This window comes from Schistocerca americana, chromosome 4, assembly GCF_021461395.2.
Source record: "Schistocerca americana isolate TAMUIC-IGC-003095 chromosome 4, iqSchAmer2.1, whole genome shotgun sequence".
Taxonomy (NCBI): Eukaryota; Metazoa; Arthropoda; class Insecta; order Orthoptera; family Acrididae; genus Schistocerca; species Schistocerca americana.
The window spans coordinates 714725961-714753628 of record NC_060122.1 but is presented as its reverse complement, the minus strand read 5'-3'; the positions used below and the strand labels follow the sequence as shown (position 1 = coordinate 714753628).

At 43.3% G+C, this 27668-nt stretch overlaps 1 protein-coding gene and 1 non-coding gene across 6 annotated transcripts in view; both read right to left on the bottom strand.

Annotated features, from left to right (window-relative positions):
• Positions 1-27668, bottom strand: part of LOC124614045 (juvenile hormone esterase-like) — a 496653-nt gene that overhangs the window by 388916 nt on the left and 80069 nt on the right. The gene's annotated exons all lie outside the window — the stretch shown is intronic.
• On the bottom strand, positions 19940-20012 carry Trnav-uac. The gene has a single exon. It is a non-coding gene; the product is annotated as a tRNA-Val (tRNA).

Sequence of the window (27668 nt, the reverse complement as noted above, 5' to 3'; positions counted from 1 at the left end):
ACCAGCTATAAAAATTAACCATGGAAGAGAAAAATCAAGTGACAAAGGTAGTAACGGTAGCCAGATGCGTGCAAACTACTGTATGGAGAAACAAACTTATGACAGCTGAGGGAAAATAAGAACATAGAAAACAATGGTGCGTCCTGTTTTGACATGCCGGCCACGGTGGTCTAGCGGTTCTAGGCGCTCAGTCCGGAGCCGCGCGACTGCTACGGTCGCAGGTTCGAATCCTGCCTCGGGTATGGATGTGTGTGATGTCCTTAGGTTAGTTAGGTTTAAGTAGTTCTAAGTTCTAGGGGACTGATGACCACAGATGTTAAGTCCCATAGTGCTCAGATCCATTTGAACCATTTTTTGTTTTGACATACGCATCAGAAACTAGAGCAGAAACGAAAAAGATAAAATAAAAATTAACGGCAATGGAAATGAAAATAAAGACAGACCCAAGGAGTAGCCATGTGGGACAAATGAACAACTTTGTCTATAAGGGAACAGCGTGGAACACAAAATATAAATAAATAGATGAAGACAAGAAAAATAACTCGTAAGTATTACGTGGAAAGAATGCGTCCTTTAAAGGTAGCTAGAATTTGAAAGCACGGACGACCGTAAGGGAAACAACCACATGGACGACCACCAAGGGAATGGGACAGCAGTATATCCACGGAAAGAGGCACACAAACAGGGGCAGCTCGAGTCAGCAGAAAAAGAAACCGGTGGTCCTGCCGTTCGTAAAAGCCCAGCCAGTGCCCTATTTCAACAGGACAATGCTCGTCCTCATAACCGATATAACCTCAAGAGCGTGCCTTCAAGCTGTGGATACTCTGCCATGGCCAGCTGCGTCGCCCAATCTCTTCCCAGTTGAGAAAGTGTGGGGGTGCCACGGAGCTTGTCACCAGCAGTCCGAGTGGCATAAAGTGGAGTACGACAGGATTACATCCGAGACTTGTATAACTCCATAATGTCTGCACGCTTATATTCCTAATCATGAAGTCCGACTCCATACTAACAAGTACGATTCGTACCCATGTATCGCAATAAATGTTGGTCCTTCAAAGTTGTAAGTGCAATCATTTCGTATGTGTGGTACCGTCTACCTGCCTGCCAACAATGATCACAGTCCGTCTTGTCTTTTTGGGTGCAGCTCTTTTTATGACAATTAGCAGAATTCGAGGAAATCGAAAAAAACGGAGGAAACAAAGAAGTGCCCTGCTGCCGAGAAATTTACTGTTTCCCAGTTTTTCAGTGCCTGATACAATACCGCAGTATGTTTGAAAACGTTGTAAAATTTCGTGCGCTGATTTTCACAGTTGTTGTCGACGCTGATCATTTTTGTCAATGCGTCACCAGGCAGCACAGACCTTTAAAAGTATCTTCTGGTGAAAAGCGCTCAAGCTCGATACTGTTGTTGAAACGCGAAAATAATCTGCGATATATATGTAAAGGCAATACACAAATAAACAACTGAATTAGAGATTACTGTCTCATCAGACAGGTAACATTCCTGTCGTTTTAGCAAATGGAATATAGGATGACATTTTTGGAGACCGAAAATCTACTCTGTAGGAAGCAATATGGGTTCTGAAACGACGATCGTGTGAAACTGATTCTGTTCGTCTACGAGACCAAGAAAGCAGCAGATACAGGCGTCCAGGTAGCGCCGTGTTCCTTGACTTCCGAAAGGGAGTCAATAGTTTCACACTGCCGCCTAAAGAACAAAAAACAAGCGTACGGAATATCAGACCAGCTGTGTGACTGGACTGAAGAGTTTCTCGCAAATAGCATTCATTTTCAATTGAGAGAGGCCTTTAGACGGGAAAGCGATTTCAGAGTATTATGTATCCATTATTTTTCACAATTAATATAAATGGCATAGTAGGCAACATCGGAAGTTCGATGAAGTTTTTCGGAGATGTTGCTGTTTTATATAGAGCAATCGTACCAGAAGAAAATTGTAGCGATGTGCAGGAAATGAAAGTCCGAGGGAGCCAGGTCAGGGTTGTGGGGTGGATGGAGAAGCTGTGTCCAACCCTGTTTCGTTATGTGTTTAGAGGTCTTCAAATTATCTGTGTGACACACTGCGTTTTCGTGTTCATTCAAAGCACCTCCTCGGTTGTTACGGTGCCGAAGGCTTCTTGAGTGTAATTAATGTGTCCACGTACGCCTCCGAATTAATACTACTGCCTCTTGGCATCAAATCGATGAGAATCACACCCTTACACTCCCACAGACATCACGATCTTAGCGGCGGAAGTAGTTGCTTTGAATTTTTGCTTCCGTGAAGACTGAGAATGACCCAGCTCCGTACGCGGCGTTATGGTTCCAGGCTCAATACGATGCACTCAGGTTTCCTCACATGTCAAAATCCGTCACATTAAGGCCTCCAACCTCATCTTCAAAACGTTGCAACAAATCAGAACGCTACGGTCGCAGGTTCGAATCCTGCCTCGGGAATGGATGTGTGTGATGTCCTTAGGTTAGTTAGATTTAAGTAGTTCTAAGTTCTAGGGGACTTATGACCTCAGAAGTTGAGTCCCATAGTGCTCAGAGCCATGTGAACCATTTTTTTGAACAAATCAGAACAAATGTTTTTTCTGTGAGATTTGTGTACCACCGTAAGACAATGCAGAACCCATCTTGCACACACTTTTCAGTACCCAAGAGCGCTGATAATTGCATCCACACTTCCTTTGATGACTAGCAGCAGCAGCACCAACTGCAGAGTCGTACCGCGTCGATCTTCACGAATGAAAACATCAGCATGCTGGAGCACATCGGGTGTGACCGCTGGCGATGGTCTACCCAGTCGCTGCAAATAGTTGGGTTCCGTCAAACCGCCTTCTGACGGCCTCAGCCTCTGTGACCAGCGACCAACCGTACTCCTATCGACTGCAGATGCTCCATAGGCTCCAAACGAACGTTTTTGGATAGTTTCTTTCTCCACAGTGAGAAATTCCATGACGATACGCTGCTTGTTACGTACATCACTTACGAACTCCATTTCGAAACATTGCCGCAGCTACGCTAAGTAAACGGAAATTTTGCACTCGTATTCAGGAAACAGAAAAGAACTCATTTATAGCATTTCGCATTCAAAAAAGTGTTATCAGTTGAGAACAAGTGTGTGACATTGCTCTGTGGGCGACACTCATGTCTTTCTCGCTCGGATCAGTCCGAAACCGCGCGACTGCTACGGTCGCAGGTTCGAATCCTGCCTCGGGCATGGATGTGTGTGATGTCCATAGGTTAGTTAGGTTTATGAATTTCTACGTTCTAGGGGACTGATGACATAAGATGTTAAGTCCCACAGGGCTCAGAGCCATTTGAACCATTTTTTTTTCTCGCTTGGAGTCCGTTGGCGGCCGAAACAACACATTCCGAGCCTACAACCACGCATGGAGGAGCAGCCTCCAAGGTATGTTACCTGTCTGATGAGACAGTAATCTCTGATTCAGTTGTGTATAGCTCTTGAAGATAAGTGCACAAGACTCATCGAACTGCTTGGTTTTGCCAGACTCATAACGATGCTGCGTCACTGCCGATACATTTGTCCGCGCCGTTTGTGCTGTGTCCAGACCTGCAAACCTGCACCATACTCGCGTCCCACGGGTGGCTACGTTGCCGCAATAGGGACAAAGGCCTGCAAGCTGAATACCGATCCGTGATCGTCTTGCACATTGGTAAACGTTCCGAGCAATGCAACCTTAACAACAACAGCACGCCGATTTGTTGTCCACCGAGCCTCTGGCTGCCAGTAGAGCGCGCTTCCACGACCACGGCGCTGCGATCGCTGGCACCACTTCCCTACAATATGTCACATGCCCACGAGCAGTTGGCGCTATATCCCTGCACCGCGACAATACTTAGGCCGGAACTCAGCCACAGATCGACAGTTCGGCCTCAGATACCGAACCATTCATTCGAGTTCTCTGCAGCCATAGCCCATCAGTCAGAACTCTCGCTAGGAACTATCTTCGGACAGTCACCGTGCAGTGTTTAGTTTCTAATCTCTGTCGAGCTTAGGACAGTAACTTTACTTCTTCAGACTCTGGGCTTACGCCAATAAGTACTGATTGTGTTGTTAACTTCAAAACAGTCCACCTGAACACGGAGTTGAAACTTTTCATTACTCGTTATGGCCTTCGGTCACTTAATCCTTATTTGCTTTCCTTGTTGGACCTCAAAGTACAAGCCACATTTTCATTGTAAACCACTTACTTCAAGAAAGAGCTTTTGTTTACTTTCTTATTAGCAAACTTGTTCTACGTTGTTTACCTGGACAATGCTCTCTTTATGCCTCCACCGCCGCACAAAAGTCAGTTTGCGCGTTTCGTGTTCCGTTACGAGTGTGCTAACTGGACGCTCTGCCTCACCAATGCACTGTTTTGCACTCGCAGCCGACAGTAAACTCCAAGCGCGTGCCGTTTATGGGCAGCACCCTTCGTGGAGCTTAGCACATCTCCGATTTATTAGCCGCCTCGGCAGGTCGCTATGGTGGCTACGCGGCAGAGACCTCCTTCCTCCATACACGAACGGCACGAGAGTGACGTACTTGTATTCTGTCTTCTCCTCGCTGCTGGTTTTATTTTGTGTTGTCACAGTGCTCGGTACTGCCTTGTTATCATACTTCATTACCTCTGAAAGTGGTTCTCACTTCCAACAGCTCTGTCTTCAAGTCTTCTGCTTGCTATCTCTTGTGCCATTGCGGAGACATGGCTTAGCCACAGCCTGGGGGATGTTTCAGCAATATCCTTTCTTTCAGGGGTGCTACTTCTGCAAGGTTCGCAGGAGAGCTTCTGTTAAGTTTGGAAGGTAGGAGACGAGGTTCTGGCAGAAGTAAAGCTGTGAGGACGGAGCGTGAGTCGTGCTTGGGTAGCTCAGTTGGTAGAGCACTTGCCCGCGAAAGGCAAAGGTCCCGAGTTCGAGTCTCGGTCCGGCACACACTTTTAATCTGCCAGGAAGTTTCATAGCAGCGCACACTCCGCTGCAGAGTGAAAATCTCATTCTGAAAACTCATCACTCGACACACTCTGCGGCTGCTGCATCCACCTTTCTCCTACAGATTATGTAGGCTGTGGAACCTAATACCCTACTGCAAAGACGATGATAGCTACTCCTGATACCAGATGAAGTTGCCAGAGGCACGGGTATGCTGAAATGGAGGTTGTGCGCGGGGTACAGGGCAGCTCACGGCTGCAGAGAGACGCTGCGACAATCTGCAAACATTGTTTTTCCTTTGCCTCCGCGGGACAGGGGTCCGTCAGCCCGCTCGCGTCGAATTCCGCTCACCTCGAATTCTGCGCTCTCGGCGGTTTGGTCACTCTGCTTGGCTAGGACGCAGACCCGTCGCCGATGGCCCAATTGCGGCGGCCACAGCGGCAGCGAACTCTTCGATGACGGCCGCTCCCTGCCTCCGGGGTCAAGCGGCGTTCGCGCTAAAGCCGTCGCCACATGAACAGTTTTGTTTTGGAATGTGTAGGAGGTATGGGGGATGCAGACTTATATTTGTGGATTTTTTTAAAGTGATGCATTTGCTATTAAGGAAAGGTGCCAAGAAGCATTTAAGTATCGTCTTTTTGTGAAGTTTAGCGAGAATAGTAGCATGAGGAACCTCTTGTTGTTTCGCAGTCTCGTGGGGGTAAGAATTAAGATTCTTTGGTATCTGTAAGATGCAACCAGTGTAGTTTGTGGGCCATCTGCGCCTTGTACTGAGTTTGGGGCACTAGAGTATTATATTTGTCGATGTTTCGGCCACAATGCGAATTAATGTTTCAAGTGTAAGTGGTAAGACGTTGGAATTAAGCTTGTTCTGTTCTATGTTGTATTTGATTGGTTTACTGTAGCACGAAAGTTCCGAACCCAAAGACTGGAATTTTGCACAGGTCACATCAACATTCAAGAAAGGTAGTAGAAGTAATCCACTAAATTACAGGCCCATATCATTAACGTCGATATGCAGCAGGATTTTAGAACATATATTGTGTTCGAACATTATGAATTACCTCGAAGAAAACGGTCTATCGACACACAATCAACATGGGTTTAGAAAGCATCGTTCCTGTGAAACACAACTAGCTCTTTATTCACATGAAGTGTTGAGCGCTATTGGCAAGGGATTTCAGATCGAGTCTGTATTTCTGGATTTCCGGAAGTGTTTTGACACTGTACCACACAAGCGGCTCGTAGTGAAATTGCGTGCTTATGGAATATCGTCTCAGTTATGTGACTGGATTTGTGATTTCCTGTCAGAGAGGTCACAGTTTGTAGTAATTGACGGAAAGTCACCGAGTAAAACAGAAGTGATTTCTGCCGTTCCCCAAGATAGTGTTATAGTCCCTTTGCTGTTCCTTATATATACAAACGATTTTGGAGACAATCTCAGCAGCCGTCTTCGGTTGTTTGCGGATGACGCTGTCGTTTATCGACTAATAAAGTCATCAGAAAATCAAAACAAACTGCAAAACGATTTAGAAAAGATATCTGAATGGTGCTAAAAGTGGCAGTTGACTCTAAATAACGAAGAGTGTGAGGTCATCCACATGAGTGCTAAAAGGAACTCAAACTTCGGTTACACGATAAATCAGTCTAATCTAAAAGCCGTAAATTCAACTAAATACCTAGGTATTACAATTGCGAACAGCTTAAATTGGAAGGAACACATAGAAAATGTTGTGGGGAAGGCTAACCAAAGACTGCGTATTACTGGCAGGACACTTCTAAAATGTAACAGACCTACTAAGGAGACTGCCTACACTACGCTTGTCCTTCCTCTTTTAAAATACTGCTGCGCGGTGTGGGATTCTTACCAGATAGGACTGACGGAGTACATTGCAAAAGTTCAAAGAAAGGCAGCACGTTTTGTATTACCGCGAGATATGGCAGAGAGTGTCACAGAAACGATACAGAATTTGGGCTGGACATCATTAAAAGAAAGGCGTTTCTCGTTGTGATGGAATCTCCTCACGAAATTCCAATCACCAGCTTTCTCCTCCGAATGCGAAAATATTTTGTTGACACCGACCTACATGGGGAGGAACGATCACCAGATAAGATAAGGGAAATCTGAGCTCGTACAGAAAGATATAGGTGTACATTCTTTCCGTGCGCTATACGAGATTGGAATAATGGAGAATTGTGAAGGTGGTTCGATGAACCCTCTGCCAGGCACTTAAATGTGATTTGCAGAGTATCCGTGTAAATGAAGTGCTAGGAATGGTGGCACGAGCAGGTCGGGGACTTTTTCTTTTTGTGGTTGTGCCGTTTGTGATTTGGGACGTTGAAGGATGAATGCAGCACAGTGGCAGAGTCATGTACGCAAGGCATGTTTAAATCTGAAGCGGTGTGGAAGTTATTGGAAAAGGTAGCTCAACCAGCAGCGAATACAACACTTATAAGTAGTCAGTGAGCAGCCAGGGGTGAGCAGTTGTCGTTGCCTCAAGTGCCACAGCAGGAGATAGCTCCGGCTGCCACAGTGTTGATTGTGCCATTTTCGGGTCGACAATCTGAGAATGTGTGTTCTTTTGTAGAGGATCTGGAGATGTCGGCTGTGATAAACGACTGAACCAATAATCAGTTGTTGCACTTGGCTAAGCTGAGGTTAGTGGGAGAAGCTAAAACGTATCTGAGGCTTTCTGAAGCCTCGAGGAAGGCGACTGAGTTTGAACAGTTGAGGGAAGGGTTGTTACCGAGGTACAGCATAAGAAGCAGAACAACGCAGGGTACTTTCTGGAGAGGTTGAGTATGACGGTAAAAAGGCACGGGCAAACGGTGGAGAATTTCTCAGATGGGATAAGAGAGTTGAACGAGCACACTTATGAACTGGGACAAAGTGAGGCATTTAAGGTTCTGGTACAAGAGGCCGAGCAGGGGGCACTGGAGGTCTTTTTGAGGGGGTTGCCAGTGAATACGTCTAGAAAGGTGTGCGAGAGGACACCGAGGGATTTGTACTTTGCTGTTCAGTTGGCGACTCAGAATGAGGAAACAGACATAACAACGGGCGTACATGATAGGCGAGCTGTGTTGGCAGCTATCAGGGAATACAGGTAGAGACGGTAATCAGCAATGTGGAAGTTGGAGGGGTGAACGTGCTAATGTTAAGCAGTCGTTAAACGGCAGCAGAGCCCATGGTCCACCTAAAGGAGTTCCCCTTTGATTTCAACGCTACAACTACGTATAAAGAAGTATAACTTTCAGTGGTAAGGTTTATGAGAAACAGCAAATTTAGGTTTTTATTGGACAGAGAGGCGCATGTGTTCGTGGCTAGTAAGAGCCTAGTGGGTCAAAAGAAATTGAAGTCACCACGATATAGGTTCCGTGGATTAGGGGTCATGAGATCACCACACTGTTGAGGTCAGTGCTCGTGGATTTTCGAATAGGGAAAGTTTCATTCGGTCAGTGCGTGGAGGTTGTATTGCTTGTGAGCGAAGGCTATGAGAAGGGATAGACACCTTGTTTCGGAATACTATTTCAGCTAGGGGAAATTGTTGTCAGTGTGGAACTGGCGCAAGGAGCGTTCAACGTAATGAACAAACCGATTGAACTACATTCATCAGCATTAAGGCTCACTTCGCTTAATTGTGTGTCTACTGGCACCAGGAAGTCACTTGGGGTGAACATGGAGTCGAGACTACCTGTGAATACGATGTGTGTTGTCGAAGCATTACAAGAGAATTATCCGTTAGGTTGTTTTGTGAAATGTAGAATTGTACTTGTACAGGAGGGGAACGGTAGGCGAGTAGCACCCAAGAACGTAGATAATTATAGTACCATGGAAGTGAATCTGAGGAAAGGGATGTTGATAGCGAATTTAGATGTTCCTAACAAGAAGGATTGGTGCACGAGGCGTGCCCGAAGAGAACAACCACAAGCTGCTGATAGAACTGCATTACATAAGAAAATCGAACATTTGAAAGGAGTGGAGAGGGAGCAGGTGGAAGAATTGTTATCGGAATTTGAGGATTTGTTTTTCCCGCAAGGGCCATTGCCAGTCATCCCGATAGTTCAGCACAGAATACCAACGGGGAACGAAGCTCCAATTTACCGTAAACTCTATCATATACCAAAGTATTTCCAACCAACAGTGGAGGAGCTAATTCCCCAGCAGATAGCTGACAGTATAACAGAACATGGTATAGTGCTTGGAGAGCCAGGATCGTAGTTGTACGAAAAAAGTCAATGGACGGGACAAGGAAATACAGATTCTGCTGTGATTATCATTATGTCAACAGCAAGACGGTAATGAACGCGTAGTATTCCAAATATATCGGAGATTATTGTGGCACGAGCATCGCTCTTCCATCGCTCGCTGCTCCCCGTTGGGTGGCGCCGTGCATACACGCCAGCAGAGGACGCCAAAATTGCAAGACTTAACTGCATGCTAGTCTGTCTGGCGCGTCTTTTTAAGCGGCTACACTCGAAGCTTCACCCCCAGATCCAGTGCAGCTGTAGACTTATCAACATTGGCACAGAAGATTGCAGTAAGAACATTACATCGACGTAGAAGGACATTATTGATCATTACTAAGAGTCAGTGGCGCATATAAGTTTATCAGTATTTAAGATAGTTTGTTACAGTCAAGAAATTTATTGTCTTTATACACAATTCAAGATCACAGAAGAGCCTACAACATTACAAGTTATGTATAACTCAATTATTAAGAGTACCAAGTATAAGTAAGTTATTAATGAGTTACGTTTTTGTAGAAGTCTGATTGTATTTATTAGACACCTCTGCTACCGACGGCCGGCCGCGGTGGCCATGCGATTCTAGGCGCTGCAGTCCGGAAGCGCGGGACTGCTACGGTCGCAGGTTCGAATCCTGCCTCGGGCATGGATGTGTGTGATGTCCTTAGGTTAGTTAGGTTTAAGTAGTTCTAAGTTATAAGGGACTGATGACCACACATGTTAAGTCCCATAGTGCTCAGAGCCATTTGAACCATTTTTACTACCGACACAACAGGAGTAATACTCTGAGCAGTAACACAACGTGAGTCTTTCCAGAAGCAGCTCATTAGATGAAAAATGTGACAAATAACGAACACAATCTTAAAAGTGTTCATATTGGTTTTTAGGTCGATAATATATTACGCCTAATTGTAATTATTTCGGGGTTTTCTGTTTTATGCTTCACTCTACGTGCAAAATTTTTATCACGGTTCATTGTTGGTTATAATATATTTTGGTTTCGGTTTTGACTAAATTATATTCACAAGTTTTCAATGTATTTTTCGTAATGACAATGTATTTTACGTAATATACACTAAAACTGTCTAACACTGAAAGATATCAAAGTGGTATTCTTTGGTTGGTTCAAATGGCTCTGAGCACTATGGAACTCAACTGCTGTGGTCATAAGTCCCCTAGAACTTAGAACTACTTAAACCTAACTAACCTAAGGACAGCACACAACACCCAGCCATCACGAGGCAGAGAAAATCACTGACCCCGCCGGGAATCGAACCCGGGAACCCGGGCGTGGGAAGCGATTCTTTGGTAATTTCCTATTTGTTTTATTTTGAAAGGGTACAGTACCGCCCGACATTCAAAATAGGTACAACATTCTTCGTTATTCTTGTCAGAACAACATATTTTTTCTAATAATAACTCAATTTCAATTAATACAGCGAAGCTGGATACCAGTGTGGGAAAGAATGACAATTTATTTAATTGATCACATGTGCACTCCCACAAAATAAATCCCTACATCCAATTTGGTGAGATCTGCGAAATGAATGAATGTATGGTCGTCTGCTAACCACAAATAGTGAATGTGAAATATGTGATCATCTTTGAGACGGTACTTTGTTCAACTTTGGTGGAACCAAAGAGATGAAATTTACCTGAGCTTTGAGCACCTGAAATGTGGCTGACCAATACGGTAGCAAGGTGCTCCCCCACTTCGACAGAGGTGCGAGATGACCTGAAGAACGGCCATGTTTCAGCAGTCTGCCGCTGGATCTAGTGTTGGTAAGACCTGTCTTAGGTGTGCTCCGTAAAGACAAAAGAGTGGAGACATGGTATGCATGTGAAATACTTAAGAGTAGTTTGGAATAATAATTTCTCTATTTCAGGAACTTTTGTGGGGAGGATTAGATGTCAGGCAGGTAATATTAAGGGGATCGTAGTAATCTTCGGAAGTGACCAACGGCCACAATGAAACCACGTGTAGCAATAAGTTGAAATACTTCCGAGTGCTAAAGTTAAGCTGAATTACTAGCATGTGTACTATAAATTGGAAATATTTAAGAAATGGCGTGTGCAGGACTTGAAATTAGAGACGAGTACTTCCACGTGGTGAGTACTGTGTGAGTCTCAATCTGTGTATGAGACAAAGCATAAAGAGAGGTACTCGTCCATGGTATCAGTTGAGGACTCGCGTGTGTGATGAATATGTTCTTAATATTACTTTGCGTGTTATGTTTCCGTGTGACGCTTGGTTCAAACTATAACACTCTAGAGAGAAGCAAGGTGAGTCAGCCGTCTATCCAGCAACGCCACTTGGCCTGCATTGCACAGGAAGGCGTGCATATATCCTCCAGAGTTCATAGTAGGAAAGAAAAGTTACGAAGTGGGGCAGTGTCGTGTGTAACTAGGATAAATACTAATTGAAGTGGGAAAGCTGAAAGTGATGTGATTATAACGTTGTGACTATTCTTTGTATTGTATGCTGCCAGTGTGATGTATTTCATGAAATTTAAGTATGTGCGGTTGGCATGGGAGAGTAACAAGATAGTTTCAGAGGCAATGGGTTGTGCATGTTCCTTTTTGTACCACTCGGTCTGGAGGAAATTTTTGTGATGATGGGTGTGAGAGTCGAAGTGTGAGATATGACAAAAGATCCACCATCCAATCCAGAAAGTTCACTGTAGCGTTAAACAGTTACGAGACCATAAGATAGAGAATCACCAATGTAAAGCCATGCCCACTGGGCGGAATTTCTCATGTGTTATTGTTGTAGGTTATAGAATTTATCGGAATAAATAAGATAGTGAAAAGAAAAAGATTGGTGGCCTTTTCCTTCGAATAGTATGTTGTCATGATACCCAGAATTTATAATGTGTGCGCCATTCATATTCAGTACGATGGCCACGTGTTGATCAAAGCCGTTAAATAAGGAAGAAAATGTGGTATTGCCAGTGGGTAGTGAACAGTCAGAGTTGTGTAAATTACTAATAGTCAGATGTGCGTTTCCGTTTCCATTGCGTAATATTCATACAGGAGAATAATTTGTAACTTAATTGTGAGTACTAGAGTTCATGTTACTCGATAAATGAGAATGAATCCACTCGCTTGGCAGACCACTCATCTTGCAGGCCTGACTGCTTGATGCCACAGTATGGGCAAGGCATGTGGGTGCCTCTCAATTTGATGTTAGAGAGTGTAATTTATTTTTGTTTGAGACAGCTTACATCCTTTTTTATTCTTATCATCGATTGCTTCTACATATTCAACTGTTTTCCTTATTAATGGCATTTTAATTATGCTTAAATTCCTTTTGTAGTATTTGGTTGTATGCTTCAACATATTCATCTGTTTCCCTTATTAACGGCATTATGTGGAGAATGAACAGCATTTTTGGGTTCAAAGAGTTTTACTCGGACCTGAGTTTCTTGGCTGATAGATTGCTGTGTGTAGACAAATTTTGTTTTCACAGGGTTTCATCTTCAATCCGTATACGACAGTTTAGGCCTGATGTTTCAATCTCTTGGGTTTATCAGGAATTAAGCATGCTTTCCAGTTAACATGTATCGTTTTTAACACGTGCTCTTTTCATTAATTTAACAATAATACATTTAATACATAATCTACCAGGAAGTTTCATTTAACACATTGTTATCTGAAACAAGAGTACAGTAGAGTTCAATAACACTGTATAGATAGACCCTTTGTTCGCTCAGGTTTTATTAGTGATTAGTTCTTGTGTATCACTTTAAATATTTCTTCAAGTGAGTTTCTATTTTTCCTTCTTCCATACATGAGTCCTTGGCGTGGCTTACTGCATTCGGAAGAGCCACTTTCGATTCTTGCAGCGATATTTGTTTGGTGGGGCGACTGGAACGGTGTGCAAGTTACGAGTATTTGACCAAGCTGTAACGGTTCAGAGCACAAAACCTGACAAAGACCGGGAGAGCGGTCTGCTGACCCCGCTCTCTTCCATACCGCATCCAACAACGCCGTTGGTGGAGGATGATACGGCGGTCGATCGGTATCCCGCTGGCCTTGCAGGTCCTGTGCCGGAAGTTCACATGTTAATATGGTCATATTACTAGTATCTTTCATGTATGGAAGTCAGAGTCGTAAGCCAAGTTTTCGTTGCCGAAAATACTTCGAGAGAGGCGTCTTTGTGGACTCTGTGAACTATCATTTGATCCATCATATTACGTAATTGTTTCGACCCAAAACTTTTATCACCCTGATTGGGATTAATTTCATCTGTTGTCTAAATATAGGGAGCTGTGGAACATATCAAGCCCGGTCTGGCCGATGGGACGACCTCTTGGCTGTTTGGGAACGCCAAAGCCGGTTTCCAGCTTATGGTGGTAGACGGGGCCAAGAGTGGGGGGACGGCGGGCGGGCAGCTCTGTCTAGCATGGAGATGAAGGGTCGGATTTCATAACGTATACCAGTAGTCTGTGATCGTAACTGCCTGTGCTGGCTTAAGAGCTAGTGACTTTCTCACAATGACAGGCATTTACCAACACTTTGCAGAGGAGTGTTACTGCAGCTATCAGGAAATTGCTAATAAAAGTACAGTAAAAGATAATCTGATCGATAAAGTCTTTAAAGGAAAGTACTACAACCACTAATATCATTTGTGCGAATTGCAAGTGAGAAAAAGGATTTAAACCAAAAGGCAGGAAATTAGTTTCAGTATACGTTATTTAAAAAAAGGTCAAGCTAGATTCTTTGTTTCCGTTCATTTGTCATAAATACTGCAATACCTTTAGAATGCAGTTCTCTGTATGTGTGGTGGCTCGCTGCTGGGTGCAAGTCTTTATGTGACGCTGTCTAAACGCCTTGAGCGTCGGTGATGATGAAATGAAGGCAACGCAACACGCAGTCTCTGAGCGGAAAAAATCTCCAACGCGGCTGGTAGTCGAACTTGGGCCCCTTCGGTTTACATTCAAATGGCTCTGAGCACTATGGGACTTAACATCTGAGGTCATCAGTCCCCTAGAACTTAGAACTACTCAAACCCAACTAACCTAAGGACATCACACATATCCATGCCCGAGGCAGGATTCGAACCTGCGACCGTAGCAGTCGCGCGGTTCCGGACTGAAGCACCTAGAACCGCTCGGCCAACGCGGCTGGCTTTTGCATTCAACCACGCTGACACTGCAGCTACCGAGGTGGACAGACTGCAATTGATTCTAGTACAAAGAAAAAGAAATATCTCTGCAATAATAAAATTTCTAACAGCACAGTCTAGAGTATCTCAGATTTAGTATTCCTCAATAATTATATTTTCATGAGTCAGATGCACTCAGTTTAGGTTAAGTGGGATTAAATTCATAAAATAGTTTACGTGACAGGACCAGTTCGCTAGCAGCATCGTTGGTATCAAAATTGAAAAAATAAAGAAGAAACGAGTAGCAGTATTAGTACCGGCAAAAATAATAACTTATGCTTGTTGCTATATCTAGAAACAATTGATTTACTAATAAAACAGTTTAATGAACTACACATCTGAACTACACATCTGTAGCTAAGGGCTTCTTTTAGTTGTTGTATTTAGTGTTCTAAATTGTATGCTATGAAAACTGCTGTAGCACAGTAATAATTTATCAAAAGCGCGTCCATTTGGTACAGATTGCATATTAAGTATCAGATAATAAGATCTGTAGGTAGATACTCTCTTTAGACAGTGTGTACCACATATGATCTGCCTGCGATGTCGAACTTGTAGCATAGTTTATAGCTTCGTGAGCTCCTTCCAAACCTTTTTTCGCATTTTTTCTAAAAGATTCTGTGTCTTTCGTATTAATATAATAGTAGTATTATCTGAAAAGGTCAGTGTGATTTATTATAAATAATGTATTAGCTGAAATTCTTTTTGCAAACGCCAACGACTGATATGTTTCCCCCGTGGCCAGTAATCTTAACGTAACTGCCAGTCCATGTCACACAAAACTGCAAGTTTCTACTTTTACGAGGCTTAGTGGAAACAGTATACTCTATCTCTGGGTTTTATGGACTGCCTCATGCTTATATCTTTCCGTTGAATATCTTTATCAATTATGACGAGCAGCTTCGAAAAAAATCTCCTCTTTCATTCAAATGAAATTACTAAACGAATCTCGATCTTCAAACCTATGTGATGAAGCACTTTGCTCCAGATTGCTTGTAGTCATAGAAGAATCGAGAATATGGATATCACGCATCCGCAAACTGACATTAGACACTATACTTTAACTGTATTGAATTTAAAACCGACAATAGGATGAAGATTAAACTGAGTTAACGAATAACTTCTACTGTTATGTATCTCAGATCGTTGCACAGGTTTCTGTAGTGTTCCTCTCTCAGCATTTCAATGTTCAACACACCGACGACTCCAGATTCTTCTTCGCGATTTTCTGCGCTCTTCTTCGGCAGCCGCTAACCGAGCTAACGCAGCTATTTTACGCGCGTCCATTTTTGTAAAGAAACTGGGTGATTTACGCGCTAGATGGATCCTGGAACCGTTGCTGGAGGCAAACCGCAATGAGGAGCACGTTCCGTGAGATGTAGCAGGTCTTTGCAGAGCGTGCAACAACCACGACGGGAAACACGTACGGCGTGCTTCGCAATAACGACGCGAAAGCTGAAAGCGTTCTCTGGTGTTCCAGGCGAGTGTCCAAGTCTAATGAGCTTACAGTCGCTCTGTAGGAGACGTACTCGTATCAGAGTGTCGAGGCAGTAGCCAGCTGTAGGTGACGCTCAACACAGGCAACAGACTTGGCGATTTTTGCTTCTGCGATAACTTGAAGTGTCGTGTTTTTGTATGACTGAAGTGTTTCATTTCATATAATAGACAGAGGGTTGTGGTAGCTCTTCTCCTAATGGCGGGGTAGTGATTTTGGCTGCTGTTATCTTGTTACTGTTTGTTCCAAGTTCCACGCAATATCTCACTGAAGTCCTCAACGAACGCGCTTTCCAGTGGCACAGAAGTCTGTTTTTTTTTTGTTTTTTTTTTTTGTTTTGTTTTTTTTTTTTTTTTAAAAAAAAGGATGTCTTAGGTTGTCAGCTATAAATATTAAAGATTACTGGCGCACCACAGAAAATTCGACCCTGCACAAGCATTAGAGACGTGGAAACGCAGTCAGCATATTGGCGAGAGCCCCGGGGCACGCAGTTGGCGCGTGTCTGTCCCGGCAGACGACGCATGCACCAGTCGCAAGGCCAGCCACAGGCGAGCAGTTATTCTGGGCGGACGCGTCGTTCGTCGTTATCGCAAGCTGAAACGGCGGACGCATTTGCAGAGGAGAACTACTCCAAACAGAAGGAAACCGAAAACTGCGCTATCCGCATTTTCTCCGTCAACTGCGCGCCGTTATAGCTTGGACGCTGGAAACTGTAAACAGAGCTGTCGTAAGTAAAATACTTCCTGTGAGAGCAGCAGCGTCGCCACGATCTCTGAACACATGACCCTGGACAAATCAGTGGTTACCAGGCACAACTTCGTAACGACGTTAAAGGAAACCATAAGGTAAATATCTATGAAGTGAGCATTCTGATGCGCCAACATACAGGGTGTTTCAAAAAGGACTTTACAACTTTGAAAATTCATAGAAATTAATTCGAAGTACCTAGAGATGTAGGGAAATACACCAAGTTTTGTCTCGCGTAGTTCGTTAGTGTCGAATCGCACCGTAAGGAGTTCTAGTAGCAGTTGCGTTAAAGATGGCTGCATTCACTGGACCCAAGCGTGCGTTTTGGTTTGATGAATCAAAGTCGGCGGCAACAGTTCAGCGTAATTTCCGTACCAAGTACACTAAAGATCCTCCTAGTAGGCCTACAGTTTATGAGTGGCACATGCCAAACGTTTTGTAGAAAGACTTGGGAAATTATCAGGACATCCACGCACATCTCACGACGTCGTTAAGGGAGCGAGACAACGTTTAGTCAACAGACCTACGAAATCGACCCGACGTGCATCTCGCGAACTGCATATCCCACATACGACTGTTTGGCGGGTGCAGAGAGACAGTTTCCACTTGAAACTATACAGATTGACGATCGTACAAGCAATAAAAGACCCAGATAAAATTGCTCGCAAGAACTTCTGTGTGGATATTTTAAATCGTGCGGTAGGTGGTGTAGCAATTAGCAGCCCCATCAGACAAACAAATCAGTAACAGCTTGCACTGTACGCGCTTGAGCATTGTCCTGCAAAATGATGGTCAAGTCCTGCAGAAAGTGTCTTCACTTCTGCCTCTAAGCTAGTCGCAGGTTGTGTTCCAAAAATGAACAGCATAGAGACAGAAGTGATGAGACTTTTTGCAGGACCGGACCATCATTGTGCGGCACAATGATCAAGCACGTACAGTGCAAGCTGTTACTGATTTCTTTGACTGATGGGGCTGCTACGTTCTATACCACCTACTGCGCCCCCCTGACTTAAGCCCTCGTTTAAGTTCAACTAGATTTCTAAGCTGAAGGAAACACTTCACGGCATTCGCTTCAGAACTGCTACAAATTCGTCGGGCAATAGACCGCGCCGCTCGAACTGTCAGCACAACTGCCACTGCTAAGAGTATCCTACGGCTTCCACATCGCTGGCAACGGGTTATACACAATGCTGGTGACTACTTTGAAGGTCAGCAAAACTTTGAAAAACGTATCTATTTTGTACGAGCTGCAAATAAATAGTTACCACTATTAAAGTTCCAACCCTCGTATATAAATCTTATCGCAAGTTGAACATAGTTCGAAATGTGTACACTTTCAACGGATTGACTGGTAGAACACTACAGAATTTTAGGCACCACTTCTCTCTTAAATATACGGCCATTCCAATGTATAACTAAGCCTTCCAGTATTAACTTTTATCACTGTGGCTCGATATTTTTCAGTACATGAAGTGCTTCTTACTGGTGTGACAACAGTAATCAAACCTTAGTGGTGTTTACCTACGAAACGCAATTTTTCCTCCTTTGATATTTAAGTTTCGTCTTAACGCTAAATATAAACAAACAACGCTGAACAAATCGCGAAACATTCCAAGTTTGCTGTTGGCGACTTGCACACTACACCATGCACACTCCATAGTCATTCCTACTTTATGCCCTTAGCAGACGCTGTACAGTCAGAGAAACATGCAGGGCTGTTTGCTATCTAACGGGGTCGATGGAGCTATTAGCGTCCCCCCGTCGGAGAAGGGTTAATCACTGTTAGCATTAGCAAATTCTGCCTGAAGCACAACGGTTCACCATAATTTGGATGACTATTAAGTGCTGTTGATGATGACGACGTAGGATGCCCTCCTTGAAGCGTGGCGCGACAAAATATCCGAGAATACAGGGTGTTTAAAAAGATTCATCTCATTTCACAAGAGCATATCTTCTACATTAATGAGGAAAGATACTTCGGGTGAGTTATAACTTAAGCATCGAACCTGGAAGTTTACATTGCCGCCAGTTGTAAGTCTCGGTGCGGTTTTCATACAGAGTTTGGCATTCCACTTTCAGATTAAAGCTTTCAATGCTGGCACGAATAGTTTCAGTACATTGGTTGCTTATGCAAGCCTACGGTCGCCCAGCGTGCCCGCTCAAGTCGCAGAGCGTAATCAACAGTTTTTTGTAGGCAGCCTGCAGTAATCTGCTTGTCGTGCCAGCCAAGAATTCGACATTCCTCACGTGTTGTCTGGCGTATTTTGTGGTGAAGGCTCAACAGCTACAAAGCCTTCATGCCGATGGTAAATGACAAAGAAAAAACTTTGACCCTAAACGTAACTGCAATAGATACCGTAGTCTGTCAATGTATGCGAAAGATATACTCACGGAAAAATTGGTTAGTTCTTTTGAAATAAAAAGCGTTGTAGTCCTATCCATACGTTATAATTCACCTCAAGTTTCTATTTTCATTTGTGTAAAAAATTAGTTTTGTGAAATTGGATGAATCATTTTGAACACCTTGTATTTTATTGGTTCACGATGCGGTCGAAGCAGAATGTGTTCAACGATACTAGGTGTGATGTCACTGTAGGCAGATTTTTGTAGTAGTACGTGATGTTTACACCGCAAGGAAACTGCCTTGCGTTCTCCTACATTACGAGGAGTTGCGCCGAATTCATGTGCAGTCTTTTTAGTAAGGAGGGATCTACCCACCTCTGAGGTTTCACCGAACAAACAGCCATGTCAATTGTTTTCTATCCATTCTATTTTAGGAGTCAAGGTAATATGCCTTCTGACGATTTGTTCCTTGCGATACTGGTTTTGAAAGAACGAAGACCGAGGTAGAACGCCCCGTCGACTACGATGTCAACAGTGCAAACTCGAACTGGTGAAGAATGGGTTAGACTGTCGGCACTGTTGTAGTCAACGAAACTATTCCGGTATTTGCCTTAACCTATTTAGGAAAATTGTACGTTGCTGGTAAGTTAGTACCTGTAAATATCCTGCGAAAATGGGCACGTTTACAAGCGTTGAGAGTGCGCTGTACAGTCTATTTCAGCTTTGTCTCATTTTGATCTTGTCCATGTTGAATAGCGCTGAAGTGAGTCCAGCAATTCTTGTTCTCGTAATCATTCTTCGAGCTCTTATTATTCTAGAAAGTGGTGCCGGAGCGTAGAATCCGATAAAATTAATATTCCTTCCGCATAGAGTCGTTCATATTTACAATTCTCATTCCCGTACTAGTCTCTCCTGTAGCATTTCAGTTACTTGGAATTAGCATGATGTTTGCAAACAGGCATCTACAATTAAAATAATGTGTATATCACGATTTTAAAAATACTTGGTTCCGCCCGGGATCGAACCGGGGACCTTCTGCGTGTAAAGCAGACGTGATAACCACTACACCACGAAACCACGTCCTGTCCGGGGGTGAAAGATATGAGTCACATCATAAGTGGATTCCGTTATTATTTTGACTGCAGAGTAGTCATTGTTAGGACAAGCCTATACATTTTTCGAAAGAGAACGACCTTGACATCGTAATTATTTATTAAATGTTTGTTTTCAAGACTAATTCGCTCGGTGCCGAAGCTAGACTGTGAGAACAAGACGAGTACGACAAGCAGTTTCTGATGGAGTTCCTCTTCGGAACGATGTGTCACTGTTTCAGGAAGGTCGTGCTTTCTCAATGGGCAGGCGGGCGTCATCGGGGTATTTCTCCCCGGCAGCTCTACAAGCACTTCCTGTAGGAAAGCGCAGAGATGATTACGGCGCTCGTTAAACAAATCGTCGAGTCAAGTGGCACAGGATTTAAGATTTAGATGTTTGGTATTCGGTATGAGCGGGACTGAAATCACTCTAATCTAAATTTTTTGCGTTTTTCGAAATACTTAACGGTGAACGCTATAAGCATTCCGTCGCTTGGCTACTAGCGTTGCGCTCCCCGTAACTGTTCGCTTAAGATCGTGTTCTGGTTGAAACACCCGTAGTATTCCTGAGGGAACGGGGTATGAGTCACAGCAAGACAGATGTGGTCGAGGCAGCTCCGCACTCGTGTTTCTTCTGGGATGCACAAAAGCGTGTAAGCAAAAATAACAGCTGTAGGTCAACCAAGATCACCTTGCAGACATTTATATAAGGACTTCGTGATATTCACAGTACCTTCGCTACACATATTCATTTATGAAATTTGTTAATAATAACCCATCGCAATTCAAAAATAATAGCGAAGTACTTAGCTACAACACTAGAAAAAAGGATGAATTCCACTATTTTGGATGAAATCTGACTTTGGCACAGAAAGGGGTGAACTATGCTGCCACAAAGATCATTGGCCATTTCCCAAATAGTATTAAAGTGTGACAGATAGCCAACCAACACTTAAAATCAAATTAAAAGAATTTTAGAATGTAAACTACTTCTATTCAGTAGACGAATTTTTAGATATGAGGTAGTAACTCTCTCTCTCTCTCTCTCTCTCTCTCTCTCTCTCTCTCTCTCTCCTCTCCCTCCCACTCCCCCCCCCCCTTCTCTCTCTCTCTCTCTCTCTCTCTCTCTCTCTGTCTCTCTCTGAAAGGCCTCCGCGAGCACGCAGAAGTGCCGCAACACGACTTGCCGTGTTTGAAGTAGTGTTGGAGGGAACTGACACCATGAATCCTGCAGGGCTGTCCCTAAATTCGTAAGAGTGCGAGGGGGTGGAGGAACGCACTTTGCAGGGCATCACAGATACGCTCAATAATGTTCATGTCTGGGGAGTGTGGTGGCCACCGGGAGTGTTTAAACTCAGAAGAGTGTTCCTGGAGCTTCTCCGTAGTAATTGAAAAAAATGTTCAAATGTGTGTGAAATCATGGGACTTAACTGCTAAGGTCATCAGTCCCTAAGCTTACACACTACTTAACCTAAATTATCCTAAGGACAAACACACACACACACACACACCCATGCCCGAGGGAGGACTCGAACCTCCGCCGGGACCAGCCGCACGGTCCATGACTGCAGCGCCTGAGACCGCTCGGCTAATCCCGCGCGGCCTGTAGTAATTCTGGACGCGTGGAGTGCATTGTTCTGCTGTAATTGCCAAAGTCCATCGGTATGCACAATGGACATGAATGGACGCAGGTCATCAGACAGGATGCTTACGTACGTGTCACATGTCAGAGTCGTATCTAAACGAATCAGAGGTCCCATATCACACCAACTGCACACACCCCACATCTTTACAGAGGCTATACCAGCCTGAACAGTCGCCTGCTGATATGCAGGGTCCATGGATTCATGAGGTTGTCTCCATGCCCATACACGCCCGTCCGCTCGAAACAATTTGAAACGAGACTTGTCGGACCAGGCAACGTGTTTCCAGTCATCAACAGACCACTGTCTGTGTTGACAGGCCCAGGCGAGGCGTAAAGCTTTGTGTCGTGCAGTCATCAAGAGTACAAGAATGGACCTTCGGCTCCAAAAGCCCATACTGATGATGTTTCGTTGAATGATTCGCACTCTGACACTTGTTGATGGCCCAGCATTGAAATCTGCAGCGATTTGAGGAGGGGTCCCACTTCTGTCATGTTGAACGATTCTCTTCAGTCGTCGGTGGTCCCGTTCTCGATGGATCTTTTTCAGGCCGAAGTGATGTCGGAGATTTGATGTTTTACCGGATTCCTGATATTCACAATACACTCGTCGTACGAGAAAATCCGCACTTCATCTCTACGTCGGAGATGCTTTTTCCCATCGTTCGTGCGCCAACTATAACACCACGTTCAAACTCACTTAAATCTTGATAAACTGCCATTGTAGCAGCTGTAACCGATCTAATAACTGCGCCAGTCACTTGTCTTATATAGGCGTTGCCGACTGCAGCGCCGAATCCTGCCTGTTTACATATCTCTGTATTTGAATGTATACAGGGTGTTACAAAATGGTACGGCCAAACTTTCAGGAAACATTCCGCACGAACAAAGAAAGAAAATATGTTATGTGGACATGTGTCCGGAAACGCTTACTTTCCATGTTAGAGCTCATTTTATTACTTCTCTTCAAATCGCATTAATCATGGAATGGAAACACACAGCAACAGAACGTACCAGCGTGACTTCAAACACTTTGTTACAGGAAATGTTCAAAATGTCCTCCGTTAGCGAGGATACATGCATCCACCCCCCGTCGTATGGAATCCCTGATGCGCTGATGCAGCCCTGGAGAATGGCGTATTGTATCACAGCCGTCCACAATACGAGCACGAAGAGTCTCTACATTTGGTACTGGGGTTGCGTAGACAAGAGCTTTCAAATGCCCCCATAAATGAAAGTCAAGAGGGTTGAGGTCAGGAGAGCGTGGAGGCCATGGATTTGGTCCGCCTCTACCAATCCATCGGTCACCGAATCTGTTGTTGAGAAGCGTACGAACACTTCGACTGAAATGTGCAGCAGCTTCACCGTGCATGAACCACATGTTGTGTCGCACTTGTAAAGGCACATGTTCTAGCAGCACAGGTAGAGTATCCCGTATGAAATCATGGTAACGTCCTCCATTGAGCGTAGGTGGAAGAACATGGGGCCCAATCAAGACATCACCAACAATGCCTGCCCAAACGTTCACAGAAAATCTGTGTTGATGACGTGATTGCACAATTGCGTGCGGATTCTCGTCAGCCCACACATGTTGATTGTGAAAATTTACAATTTGATCACGCTGGAATGAAGCCTCATCCGTAGAGAGAACATTTGCACTGAAATGAGGATTGACACATTGTTGGATGAACCATTCGCAGAAGTGTACCCGTGGAGGCCAATCAGCTGCTGACAGTGCCTGCACAAGCTGTACATGGTACGGAAACAACTGGTTCTCCCGTAGCACTCTCCATCCACTGACGTGGTCAATGTTACCTTGTACAGCAGCAACTTCTCTGACGCTGACATTAGGGTTATCGTCAACTGCACGAAGAATTGCCTCGTCCATTGCAGGTGTCCTCGTCGTTCTAGGTCTTCCCCAGTCGCGAGTCATAGGCTGGAATGTTCCGTGCTCCCTAAGAAGCCGATCAATTGCTTCGAACATCTTCCTGTCGGGACACCTTCGTTCTGGAAATCTGTCACGATACAAACGTACCGCGCCACGGCTATTGCCCCGTGCTAATCCATACATCAAATGGGCATCTGCCAACTACGCATTTGTAAACATTGCACTGACTGCAAAACCACGTTTGTGATGAACACTAACCTGTTGATGCTACGTACTGATGTGCCTGATGCTAGTACTGTAGAGCAATGAGTCGCATGTCAACACAAGCACCGAAGTCAACATTACCTTCCTTCAATTGGGCCAACTGGCGGTGAATCGAGGAAGTACAGTACATACTGACGAAGCTAAAATGAACTCTAACATGGAAATTAAGCGATTCCGGACACATGTCCACATAACATCTTTTCTTTATTTGTGTGTGAGGAATGTTTCCTGAAAGTTTGGCCGTACCTTTTTGTAATATATATGAGTAATCGACGAAAAAAATATTTCAGAATTTCGCGTGATTGTCTGTAGCCTTAAAAAGAGTTACTTTAATTAGACTGTTGGTCGTGCGCAACATACCGACACAGTAGCTCAGCGTGTTCTGTCAAGGGTTAGCTGCCCTCTATAATAAAAAAAAATTGAGTGAATGGTTTAATGGTGAACTAAAGCGGATGAATTGGGACATCCGTCCCGAACAATTGCAAGGAACAATAACGAACAAAGTGGGTTGAAAAAATAAAAGAAGAAAACCAGCTATCGCTCGGGGTTTTCTCCTCCAAAAGGTTTTTCAGTTTTAAGTCTTTATCGAAATGACTTTGATAGTTATTTTTATTAAGTTAACTGGCTTAAAAGTATTTTATTTTTATTTTTATTCCTCTGTCACATAATTTTAATCAGCGTATTAACTTTTTCATCTGCTCTCAATTCTTCTTCCTGACGTTGTTTTTCCACTTGGCATCTTTGTGCACGTCAATTTCATTATTTTTAAAATGTCGATTTATCGGTTAAAAAACAAAGATGAAATAATCTTTTCATTTTGACTGTGTAATATGTGAAAACTTTGTTTTTCGCTACAATATATAGATTTTTTTGCATAGCAATTGTCGTGTAAATATTTAAAAGATAAGTTCTCATTGAACTATGCACAAAATAACGCGGATGAAGGTTTAAATGAAAGATGGGATTCTAAGTAAAACTAAATACCGGCAAAATGAGGAAAGAAAATAACGGATGCAATAACAAGGATGAAAATGTAATATGATAAAAGGGAAGAAATTATATCGAAAGATATAAACAACAGTAATGAAATTCACATGCACAAAAATTCCAAGTGGAAAAATAATGTCAGGAAGAAGGAAAATAACGTAAAAAGGAACAGAAACAAAAAAATAAATTTTTACCAGTTAACTGAATAAAAATAACGATCAAAGTCATTTCGACAAAGATTTAAGAAATTTTCAGTGTACCTGAGGAGATTCGAGCTCCAAATATTTCACAAATGCGGACCGCAAGTTAACCGTTACGCTGTGGTAACATCCTGTTTACTTTACTATTTTTAAAGCTGTAGAGCATCACGTAAAATATCAAAATATATTTTTTGTCCGTTACTCAAAAACAATGGTCCACCAGGGCGAATGACTGCAAGGTGTGATATCTTGGACCTTAACTTACATCACCCTATACATTGTTTCAAAACGTCAATCTCACCACTTAGGGATCTCACTTGTAAGACAAGGTCAGCCTGATTACAGTCCACACCGACAGCGCTCTACGTTTGTCCCGGAGCCCACGAAACAGGCATCACTGAGAGAAGACGGCGCCGGAGAGAAACGTATGATTGAGTGGCGGCTGACCCCTACCGCTCGACTCGCTGAAATGTCAGAGTTATGATAATGGAGACATAGATGACCTTTTCACTTTAATTTTTTTGTTGAATTATGCAAAGCTATTGTACTTGAAATCTGTGCCTTAATCGAGGGTTTCTTTCTGAGTAAGCTACTCAGATCGAGCTATATTGAGCCACAGAAGCTATAATTAATTATTTAATGGAAAGCTTCTTAATACAACACATTCTTAAAACGGATTAAGAGGGAGAAAATAATTTCTCCAAGCCCCATATAGATTCCTAACCCCATTAGAGATAGTCCTGAAAATTTCTGTTTGTGAGTTTTTAATATCTATGAAAATACTTGTAGAATTGGAAAAGCAAAACTTGGTGCACATAGATAAGGAAATGAAGTGAACTTTTCATGCATCAGTTATACAATGCATGCGTCCCACGTTCTTTATTTTAAATTCTGCAAGTATTTTCATAACTATTAAAATTTCACAACCACAAATTTTCAGGATTATCTATATAGTGCTAGGAATCTGTAGGAGGGTAGAAGAAGTTATTTTATAGTTTTTAGTCTCTTTTAAAAACGTGTTATATTAAGAAGGTTTTCAATTAAATGATTATTAGAAAATAATCACTTAATTTCTAATGTTGCCTGAGTGTAGAATTTTTTCATTTCATTGCAAACATTTCGAATAGATTACAATAGATACATGTGGTGAATCTCAGGATTACTTCAATCTCTCTTCTACCTGAATCAACCAATTCGTTGTTTTTCCTACGATTACCTCACCACGACTTCGAATGTAAAAATTAGAGAGACTTGAGCTCACACGGGGACTTCCCAGCAGCCGTTCTAACCACGAAACATTCGCACGAGGGACAGTAGGTAGGGAAAATAGCAGTGGCACACAAAGCACCCTAAGCCACATACCAGACTCGGAAACGATTTAATATTTCATTGTCGTTGAGTCCTGAGCAATGTTGAAATTTTCAAGTCTGTAACTCATCAGAGAGTAATTGTGGTAAACAAAGTACCCTCCGCCACACATCACATAAGAAAACGAGCTAAAATTCGATTGTCATTAAGTTTTTGAGCTATGTTGAAACTTCCACGCCTCTAGCTCAACGGGAAGTTAGTTTAAAATCAATTGCAAAATTTTTTGTGGAACAAACCGACAAGAAAGCGACCTAATAAAAACGTATTAAGTAGCTGTGCTATTCGCTGTGCTTCATAGAAAAGTTTCTTATCGAGCTGTTCAAACTGAAATTTTCCATGGTTTCCCTAACTGAGTTAATGCGAATGCAGGAATAGTTCCTTTGAAAAGGACACTTCGATTTCTTTCCCTTCCTCTTTTTTATCTGTACTTATGCTTCGTCTCTAAATTCATCGTCGACGAGACGTTAAACCTTTTCGAAAAACACGTTAGCTCGCGAACTGTAGCAAAAGGAAACAGCATTAATCACTTCATCCTCCCATACGATACATACAGGATTCGCTCCCTGCTGTGAAGTGTGGAGTGATTGCGGTGTAAGTAGGCTGTTTAGGTTTTTATGTTGCTAACGCCACGTAACGCTCTGAATGAAAATCACTGACTGCGCTGTGTGCAGTCTGCGACTGATTTGCATTGCTGGAATATTCTAGTGTTGGGCAGTCGGACGTTAACAGCGCGTAGCGTTGCGCAGTTGGAGGTGAGCTGCCAGCAGTGGTGGATGTGGGGAGAGAGATGGCAGAGTTTTGAGAGCGGATGATCTGGACGTGTGTCCATCAGAGAGAGTAAATTTGTAAGACTGGATGTCATGAACTGATATATATACATTATGGCTTTTGAACACTATTAAGGTAAATACATCGTCTGTTCTCTATCAAAATCTTTTATTTGCTAACTATGCCTATCAGTAGTTAGTGCTTCAGAAGTTAGAATCTTTTATTCAGCTGCAGTAGTTCGAGTAACGAAGATTTTTGTGAGGTAAGTGATTCAGGAAAGATGTAGGTTATTGTTAGTCAGGGCCATTCGTTTGTAGGGATTTTTGAAAGTCAGATTGCGTTGCGCCAAAAATACTGTGCGTCAGTTTAGTGTTGATCAGAATAAGTAAAGAGAGAAATGTCTGAGTACGTTCAGTTTTGCTCAGCTGTTTGAAAATCAAATAACGTAAGGGGTTTACCAGCCCAGTAATTCACTCATTTTGCTAATAGGACGTTTCAACGGGGGGAGGGGGGGGGGGGGAATGT